We start from the raw sequence: 10,556 nt of genomic DNA, 5'->3' as shown, positions 1-10,556 counted from the left end.
TGGGAAATCTCTGCAGCCCTGACCCTGGCCCAGAGTTGCCCGAAGTTGCCCGAAGTCTGGTCTGGAACCGGAGCCCTTAGCATCTAGGAAGTAAATGGGGGGTGGAGTGGGGAGGGGAAAGCCTACGAATGTCAGAAATTTCCAAATCAAGTTCATCCCTGTGCTTTAGAGGGTATAAAGCTCAGCTTGCTTGCCTGGCTTCAGCTTCTCACCCCCACGCTGTCGGGTTTCAGCTCAGCCCTTCCCTGCCCCACTCTCTTCCCACTCCACGCCTCACCCCCACCCCATGCCACAGACCTGGGGGTGGGGTGGGGGTGGAGAGTTGAGGGTCCTCGGTCAAGAACCCACCCTGTGGCTGCAAGGCTCCTCCTGTCTCTGTGGAACCCTGGAGGGTGGCTGGGGCCCTGCCTGAGTGGGGACACTGGGGTCAGAGTGGAAAGCAAATGTGGGAGACAGTTTGAAGGCTGAATCAACAGGACCTGGTGGCTGATGGATGTTGAAGACAGAGAGAAGTCAAAGCTGGGAGAACAGGCCTGGTGCCCGGAGCCAGAGATGTGAAAAGTTTGTTTATATTCAAGGTGATGGGAGGACTCCTGCCAGTGGACAGGTCCAGAAGGCCATTGGGAAGGGCTGAGCCTGGATGCTGTTCATGGAAGGGATTAGGGAACACTGGTGAGGACCACTCCTGGGGAGTGAGCAGCTGAACCTGCCGGGGGCAGGCAGAGGCTCAGGTCACAAGGTGGAGGTGGTCCCACCTAAATAAAGGGGACTGAGGCCGAGGAAGAGCAGGCAGGGAGGCTAGAATGCTTATAAATAGCTAGTGGGGACCAGCTGGCCCACAGCCCCATGAAGGCCAAGCAGAGCTCTCAGCTGGAAAGGGATGCAGACAGGCCTGGGAATCAGGCATCCATGTATCCAGGGAACCTGGTGCATAAGAGGTGCTCAGTGTGTGTGTTTCTGACTGTGAGGAACACATGAAAGACTGGAGTGTGTTAGTTTCCTGTGGCTGCCATAGCAGAGTAGCACAGGCTGGGTGGCTTAAACAACAGAAAATAATTTTCTTGCAGTTCTGAAAGCCGGAAGTGCAAGATCAAGGTGTCATCATGTTTGGTTGCTTCTGAGGCCTTCCGCCTTGGCTTGCAGATGACCATCTTCTCACCGTGTCTTTGTGTGGTCTTCCCTCTGTGTGCTTATCTCATCTTCTCATAAGGACACCAGTCACACTGGCTTAGGGCCTCCCAGTGACCTCATTTAAGCTTAACCATCTCTTTAAAGATCTTATCTCCGTGTCTAGTCATGCTAACCGGGGGTTAGGATTTCGACAGGTGGAGTTTGTGGGGACACAATGCAGCCTGTAACAGGGAACAGTACTTATAGTTGGGGGCTTTCCAGGTGGCGCTAGTGGTAAAGAACCCGCTTGCCAGTGCAGGAGACAATAGGAGATGCGGGTTCGATCCCTGGGTTGGGAAGATTCCCCCGGAGAAGGGAATGGCTACCCACTCCAGTATTCTTGCCTGGAGAATCCCATGGATAGAAGAGCCTGGCAGGGTGCAGTCCATAGGGTTGCAAAGAGTCAGACACACAACTGAAGCGACTTAGCGCACATGCTTGGGGAGATAAAATAGACACGCTGAAGTAATTTTAAGAAATGGTACACAGTTAATTGTTAAACTGTGTGCTAGAGAGAAACAAGAAAGTAAGACTGTATATAAGAAATGATTACACACGGAGATGCTGAATAAAACGAAGTGGAATTCCCTGGTGGTCCAGTGGGTAGGACCCTACATGTCTACTGCAGGGGACACGGGTTTGATCCCCTGGTCTAGTACTAAAATCCCACATGCTTTGCAGTGCAGCCACAAAAAAAAAAGGATTTTCTCCTGAATCTCACTCAACAACTTCTACTCAAGAATAGCTCCTGTTTGGGAAATATCATCATTTAGCTGGATGCATGCTGTATAAATGGTCACTTGGGGGACTTCCCTGGTGGACTAGTGGTTAGGACTCTGTGTTCCCATTGCAGGGGGCCTGGGTTTGATCCTCAGTTAGGGAATTAGATCGCACAGGCTGCAACTAAGAGTCGGCCTGCCGCATCGAAGGTCCTGCTCATGGCAACGATGATCCCGCGTGCCTCAACTGAGACCTGGTGTAGCCAAAAAAAAAGTTAAAAAACAAGGTCATTGGAAAAGCAAAGAATCCAGAATCTGCGAGTGAGGAAAGAGGGGAAAAGAAGAAAGTATATGAGGTGGGCAGACTGAGTCTCTGTGGCAGATCCCAACCCAAATCCCTTCTGTCTCTTCCAGTCCAGACTCCACCTAGCAGCCAGAGTGATTGTTTGCTTAAATTTTAAGGCACTGCCTTTACTGAGTGAAAAAAAAAAATCCAGCAGTGTAGCTGATAATATAGTGAAAAATAAGTCTCCCTCTAACCCCTACTTCCCACCCGCTCAGCCCAGAAATAATCTCTGGATTTTCCACCTGTGAACCAGACCGCAACATTTTCCTGCTGAAGATGCTTCCCCGGGTCCCAGAGTCTGCTCTCGGACCCTGCCCTTCTTTCGGCCCTTGGCTCACCCCGCTGTCCTCCTAGCTCATAGGGGAGGCTCTCTGGCTTCCACTCAGTTACTGAGGGCACTGCCCCACAGCCCTTCCCTTGCTGTTCTCTCCGCCTGGAATACTCTTCAGGGCTCAGTTCAGTTCCATCTTGTTCAGCAGCAAGTCTTTCTTTTTAGGTCCAACCTTGTTCATGGTAGCAAGTCCTCCACCCTCCAATCAGGGACCCAAAACCCCTGCACCACTAAATTCCACCTCTCTACTGTCAACCCCCAAGGACCCGAGGGGGTCAGCCCCCTGTCGGAAGGTGGGAAGGGCTGCTGCCCAAACATGGATGAGCTTAGAAGCTGAGGAATCATTCATTTCTTGACTATGTCTCAGGGGAATTCCCTGATGGTCCAGTGGATAGGATGCGATGCTTCTACTACAAGGCCACCTAATGTGAAGAGCAAACTTATTGCAAAAGACCCTAATGCTGGGAAAGATTGAAGGCAAAAGGAAAGAGGGGTGGCAGAGGATAAGATGGCTAGATAGCATTGCTGATTCAATAAACATGCATTTGAACAAACTCTGGGAGACAGTGAAAGACAGAGAAGCCTGGTGTGCTGAAGTCCATGGGGTCACAAAGAGTCGGGCACAACTGAGTGAGTGAACAAAAACAAAAACAAAACTGCAAGGGCCATGAGTTTGATCACTGATCAGGGAAATAAAATCCTGTAAGCCAGGTGGCACTACCCCCAAAAAGATATCAGATGCTGTCTCCTATGACCTGGTACGGAGAAGACAATGGCACCCCACTCCAGTTCTCTTGCCTGGAACATCCCATGGACAGAGGAGCCTGGTAGGCTGTAGTCCTTGGGGTCGCTAAGAGTCGGACATGACTGAGCAACTTCACTTTCACTTTTCAGTTTCATGCATTGGAGAAGGGAGTGGCAACCCACTCCAGTGTTCTTGCCTGGAGAATCCCAGGGACAGGGTAGCCTGATGGGCTGCCGTCTATGGGGTCGCACAGAGTTGGATACGACTGAAGCGACTTAGCAGCAGCAGTAGCAGCAGCATGACCTGGTATCAGGAAGATACAAGAGAATGAGATGGTCATGTTCTCCTGGAATCTGCAGAACAGATTGAGGAGATAGTCAATGAACAAGAAAACGAACCAATAAGATTGTCCCAGGCTGCAGTAAGTTCCATGAAGGGCGTAAATAGGGGATGTAGCAGAAGGTTTGGGAGTGGAGGGGGGCATGCCAAAATATGTGGTCGAGGAAGCCATCTCAGAGCCCTGAAAGATAAGAAGGTGCCAGGGAAGGAACCGGGGAGAGAAAGTTCTAGTAGAACAAACAGCATGTGCAAAGGCCCTGAGGTCTCAGAGAGTGGTCCAGCCAAGCACAGAGAAGGAGAAGGTGAACACAGCTGAGCAAACCTGAGCTGCACGCTGACTTAAGCTGGGGTTTATTCTAAGAACCTTAGGAGGATTTTCAGCAGGACAGTGGCGTGATCTGGTTTGATTTATGAGGAAGCCGGCTATGGGACCTGAACTTTGTGAGTCCTTTGAGTGGTTTCTGTAATTTTCCGTTTGCAGTGTTGTCTTGGGATAGTGTTATTTTGGTTTTGTGGCCAACTTGGTTAAACCAACAGCAGGATTTATTTTATGCGTGCAGAGCAGCAAAGCAAGTCTCAGCAAATTTCCTACTTGCTTCTCTGTGACCTTGGGGATTGTCTCTTCCAGGAGAGACACTCATACCCCCTGAATGGTAGACCTTTCATCCTTGACATTGGGCCATTCAGCACCTCTCTAGCTTGCCTTCCACTGAGAGTAGATGCATCAATCAGGGCTCTCTAGGAAAACAGAACCAATAAGAAATAAGTGATAGATAGGGAGGTAGGTAGATGGATGGATAGATAGATGAGAGAGAGAAATAGAATGATAATGAAACCTTTAAGCCAATCTGGACTCTTGCTCTGGGCAACTCTGTGTGTTTTGGGAGTACCAACTATCTTTTGCTTGAAAATGAAGACATTCGACTGACACTGAGCAGGTCTGAATTTGGGAAAGAATAAAATTCCAGGCACCTGTTTCCCAATCCAGGCCTAGAGGCTGGTGTGAGAAGGCAGATGGAGCCTGGACCTTTCCCTTCTGCTGTTTGACTCTCAGCCTGTGCTCAGCGACTGTCAGTGAGGTTCGTGACTAAAGTGGCCTGGGCCTCACTGGGCAGGAGATGCCTCACCTTGTTGGTCCCTTTGGCTGTGGGGCCTCTAGAGGAGTTACTGGCTCCCTAGTTGCAAGTCTTGGCTGTGCAATCTTGGCTTTTTCTTAATCAGATACTATAAGATCACAGTGAAGGGTCTGACTCTTCCCACAGAGTCTGTTGAACTCTGACCCCACAGCCCTTCATAACCTCCTGCTTCTCCGTCTTGGTGGTTTGTGTGGTCAGATGACACCCAGCCACAGAGACAGGCAAAATAAGCCCAAGGGGAAACGAAGACTCCCACACATCCTGCCTCGAATAAAGGGCAGAGGTAGGCCTTGCTTGTTGAATGGTCTCACCACTGTTCCCAGGCCTTAAAGAGTGTGTGTGTGTTAGCATGTGCGCAAATCATACCAGGTTCACGCCAAGCATGCTGGGGGTTTGAAGGCCAGCTCTGTGTCTATTCTGGACTTTGGTTCAATCCTTTGCCCTGGACAGTCAGCCAGGGGGCAGAACCCCCAGCTGAGTTCCCTATGGATGGAGCTCAGAATCAGCACCGCCCCGAGGGACCTTGACCTTCAACTTGAAGGGCATGATTGCTTTTGTTTGGGTTCCCTCAAAAGCAAACCTTGAGATGAGAATTGGGTAAAGTACTTTGTTTGCAGTGTGATCCCCAAAAGCATGGGGTGGAAGAGTGAGACAACAAGAGGAAAGAAAATCACAAATGTATATTAATAAGACACTTCTGGCTTTGGGAAATTGGGGTTCAGTCCTACTGGGAACCCTCTGAGAGGCTCTGTGGAACATGCCTCAGAGTTATTTCACCAGGGGGAAAGGAAGCTGTGCTGTATTTGTTATTTTTTTTTTTTTTAGGTTTTATTAAGATATAATAGCCACACCATACAATTCACCCATTAAAAGTATACAACTCAGTGTTTTTAAAATTTTTTTACAGATATGTGCAACCATCACCATGGTCAATTTTAAAAGGTTTTCAGAGCCTCAAAAAGGAATCGCACCCATTTAAACCCCTATCTACCACCACCCCACCCCAGCCTACGCAACCGTTAATCTACTTTCAGTATATGTAGATTTGCCTATTCTGGCCATTTCATATGACTAGAATCATATAATATGTGGATTTTCGTAACTGGCTTCTTTCACTTTTCAAGGGTCAGTCAAGCTATACATAGCATGTATCTATACTTCAATCCTTTTTCATGGCTGAATAATATTCCATTGTACATATATACCCATTTGTTTCTCCATTTGGGATGTGAATACCAGGAAGCCAGTCTCATTGGGGCCATCTTGGAGGCTGCCTATCACATGGGGCATTTATTCATCCATTCCGACCCTTCCGTAGGAGAGTTGTTCCTGGGGAGTTAAGTCCCTGACATTTCTGACCTAAACCTGAACATCCTGAAGACACTATCATGCGGAAGAACACCCTCAGGCAGACAGAGATTCAGGAAACTGTCAGTGCGTAGTTGCTGTATTTGCAGATGTTTACAAGAGATAAGGGCAGGGTGCTGATTTAGTCTATTATAGTGATCAAACCCATCCCACATCAGGTCTCCTGTATCCTCCTTCCTTGCTGAAGGCCCACTGCCACCCAACACTTGCCCTCATTCGAACATCCCTCCCCTCCCCTGCCTGACCATTCTTATCTGTTCCTCCCTTAGTTGGTCAACAGCTATTTCAGCAGATTTCACAGGCTTCTTTAAATACTTAATTGATTTTTTTTTTGTTTTATGATTAAATAAGCAATACATATTGCTGAAAATACAAACAACACAAAAATATATTACTAGGAAGTAGAAGCCCCTTATAATCTCAGTCTAGAAATGATCACTGTTGACACATGTTTGACACATGTTCTTCAACAATTTTCTGGGCATAAAAATCCCACCTAAGTGGGACTTCCCTGGTGGTCCAGGGGTTAAGAATCTGCCTTCCAAAGCAGGGAATGTGGGTTCAATCCCTGGTCGGGAAAATAAGATCCCATATACTGCAGGTCTACTAAGCCCTCGTGCCAAAACTAGAGAGCTTGTGTTCTCCAACTAAGAGTTGATACAGCCAAAATAAATAAAACCGAAGGCAAAATTCAAATTATTAAAAACAAATTTTTAAAAAATCCCACCTACTTAAAAAAAAAAAGCAAAAAACACCTAGTCATTTACATGCCTGGGATCCAACCCTCCCTGCTATTATGTTCCTTACAGGTTTCTCTTGGTGCAACACCTTGCCTGGGTGTCCCTCAAGGACAACATGCGTAGATTAGCCTCCATTTTTCACATGCGTGCACAGTGCTACTTAATATGCATGCCCCACCAATTTTTTTCCCATCCCTTATTGATGGAGAACTGATGCTTTTGACCTGTGGTGTTGGAGAAGACTCTTGAGAGTCCCTTGGACTGCAAGGAGATCCAACCACTCCATCCTAAAGGAGATCAGTCCTGGGTGTTCATTGGAAGGACTGATGTTAAAGCTGAAACTCCAATACTTTGGCCACCTGATGCGAAGAACTGACTGATTTGAAAAGACCTGATGCTGGGAACACTGAAGAAGCTGAAGTTGAACGATTCTATGAAGACCTACAAGACCTTCTAGAACTAACACCCAAAAAAGATGTCCTTTTCATTATAGGGGACTGGAATGCAAAAGTAGGAAGTCAAGAAACACCTGGCGTAACAGTCAAGTTTGGCCTTGGAGTACAGAATGAAGCAGGGCAAAGGCTAACAGAGTTTTGCCATGAGAACGCACTGGTAATAGCAAACACCCTCTTCCAACAACACAAGAGAAGACTCTACACGTGGATATCGCCAGATGGTCAACACCAAAATCAGATTGATTATATTCTTTGCAGCCAAAGATGGAGAAGCCCTATACAGTCAGCAAAAACAAGACCGGGAGCAGACTGTGGCTCAGATCATGAACTGCTTATTGCCAAATTCAAACTGAAATTGAAGAAAGTAGGGAAAACCACTAGACCATTCAGATATGACCTAGATCAAATCCCTTATGAGTATACAATGGAAGTGACATATAGATTTAAGGGACTAGACCTGATAGACAGAGTGCCTGATGAACTATGGACAGAGGTTCATGACATTGTACAGGAGACAGGGATCAAGAAAATCCCCATGGAAAAGAAATGCAAAAAAGCAAAATGGCTGTCTGAGGAGGCCTTACAGGTAGCTGGGAAGAGAAGAGAAGCGAAAAGCAAAGGAGAAAAGGAAAGATATTCCCATCTGAATGCAGAGTTCCAAAGACTAGCAAGGAGAGATAAGAAAGCCTTCCTCAGCGATCAGTGCAAAGAAATAGAGGAAAACAACAGATTGGGAAAGACTAGAGATCTCTTCAAGAAAATTAGAGATACCAAAGGAACATTTCATGCAAAGATAGGCTCGATAAAGGACAGAAATGGTATGGACCTAACAGAAGCAGAAGATATTAAGAAGAGGTGGCAAGAATACACAGAAGAACTGTGCAAAAAAGATCTTCATGACCCAGATAATCACAATGGTGTGATCACTCACCTAGAGCCAGACATCCTGGAATGTGAAGTCAAGTGGGCCTTAGAAAGCACTACTGCGAACAAAGCTAGTGGAGGTGATGGAATTCCAGTTGAGCTATTTCAAATCCTCAAAGGTGATGCTGTGAAAGTGCTGCACTTGATATGCCAGCAAATATGGAAAACTCAGCAGTGGCTACAGGACTGGAAGAGGTCAGTCTTCGTTCCAATCCCAAAGAAAGGCAATGCCAAAGAATGCTCAAACGACCGCACAATTGCACTCATCTCACATGCTAGTAAAGTAATGCTCAAAATTCTCCAAGCCAGGCTTCAGCAATACGTGAACCGTGAACTTCCAGATGTTCAAGCTGGTTTTAGAAAAGGCAGAGGAACCAGAGATCAAATTGCCAATATCCGCTGGATCATCGAAAAAGCAAGAGAGTTCCAGAAAAACATCTATTTCTGCTTTATTGACTATGCCAAAGCCTTTGACTGTGTGGATCACAATAAACTGTGGAAAATTCTGAAAGAGATGGGAATACCAGACCATCTGACCTGTCTCTTGAGAAACCTGTATGCAGGTCAGGAAGCAACAGTTAGAACTGGACATGGAACAACAGACTGGTTCCAAATAGGAAAAGGAGTACGTCAAGGCTGTATATTGTCACCCTGCTTATTTAACTTCTATGCAGAGTACATCATGAGAAACGCTGGGCTGGAAGAAACACAAGCTGGAATCAAGATTGCCGGGAGAAATATCAATAACCTCAGATATGCAGATGACACCACCCTTATGGCAGAAAGTGAAGAAGAACTAAAGAGCCTCTTGATGAAGGTGAAAGAGGAGAGTGAAAAAGTTGGCTTAAAGCTCAACATTCAGAAAACTAAGATCATGGCATCTGGTCCCATCACTTCATGGGAAATAGATGGGGAAACAGTGGAAACAGTGTCAGACTTTATTTTTTTGGGCTCCAGAATCACTGCTGATGGTGACTGCAGCCATGAAATTAAAAGACACTTACTCCTTGGAAGGAAGGTTATGGCCAACCTAGATAGCATATTTAAAAGCAGAGACATTACTTTGCCAACAAAAGTCCATCTAGTCAAGGCTATGGTTTTTCCAGTGGTCATGTATGGATGTGAGAGTTGGACGGTGAAGAAAGCTGAGTGTGGAAGAATTGATGCTTTTGAACTGTGGTGTTGGAGAAGACTCTTGAGAGTCCCTTGGACTGCAAGGAGATCCAATTAATCCATTCTAAAAGAGATCAATCCTGGGTGTTCATTGGAAGGTCTGATGTTGAAGCTGAAACTCCAATACTTTGGCCACCTCATGCGAAGGGTTGACTCATTGGAAAAGACCCTAATGCTGGGTAGGATTGGGGGCGGAAGGAGAAGGGGACGACAGAGGATGAGATGGTTGGATGGCATAACCGACTCGATGAACATGGGTTTGGGTGGACTCCGGGAGTTGGTGATGGACAGAGAGGCCTGGCGTGCTGCAATTCATGGGGTCGCAGAGAGTCGGACACGACTGAGCGACTGAACTGAACTGATGCTGGGAAAGACTGAAGGCAGGAGGAGAAGGGGATGACAGAGGATGAGATGGTTGGATGGCATCACCGACTCAATGGACATGAGTTTGAGTAAACTCTGGGAGTTAGTGATGGACAGGGAGGCCCGGCGTGCTGCCTTTCATGGGGTTGCAAAGAGTCGAACATGACTGAGCGACTGAACTGAACTAAACTGATTGACGGAGATAGCACATGCCTTTGGGGCCCTCTGTCTTCTCTCCTAATGTGACTCTGATTTCAGCCTCACTGGGGAGGGAGGGGGCCCCTCGCTCAGACACAGGCCTTGCCTTGTCCACTTTCTGCTCCAAGACCTTCTCTGACACACAGGAGTCCAAGGGACTCTTGTACAAACACAGTCAGGAAGTGCAGGGGGAGCCAAGAGCTCCAGAGAAAGTCAGTTAGAAACCAGTTGTCTGGTCCTTCAGACAGATGGCTCTGGGTAAAGGATACTTTACCCACGATACTCTGCTTTCAGGAACTAAGATAATTTAGGTTGTCTCCAATTTTTCATTATTACAGACAAAGTTATAACAAGTAGCCTCTTAAACTTATCTCTGTATTTGAGCTGCTATTCTTTTCCATAAATTTTTGGAGGTAAAGTTGCAGGGCTGAAGGGACAAATCTCACTATTTGGTGGCTATGACCAATTTGTCCTCCAGAAATGTTATGATTCTCATCTATGGTGGGTGAGGGAGACTGTTTCCCTCTCTCTGGGAGGCTGAGTGAAGTG

Source organism: Giraffa tippelskirchi, chromosome 3 (genome assembly GCF_054371585.1).
Source record: "Giraffa tippelskirchi isolate mGirTip1 chromosome 3, T2T-mGirTip1v1.2.pri, whole genome shotgun sequence".
Taxonomy (NCBI): Eukaryota; Metazoa; Chordata; class Mammalia; order Artiodactyla; family Giraffidae; genus Giraffa; species Giraffa tippelskirchi.
This window is presented reverse-complemented; position numbering follows the sequence as displayed.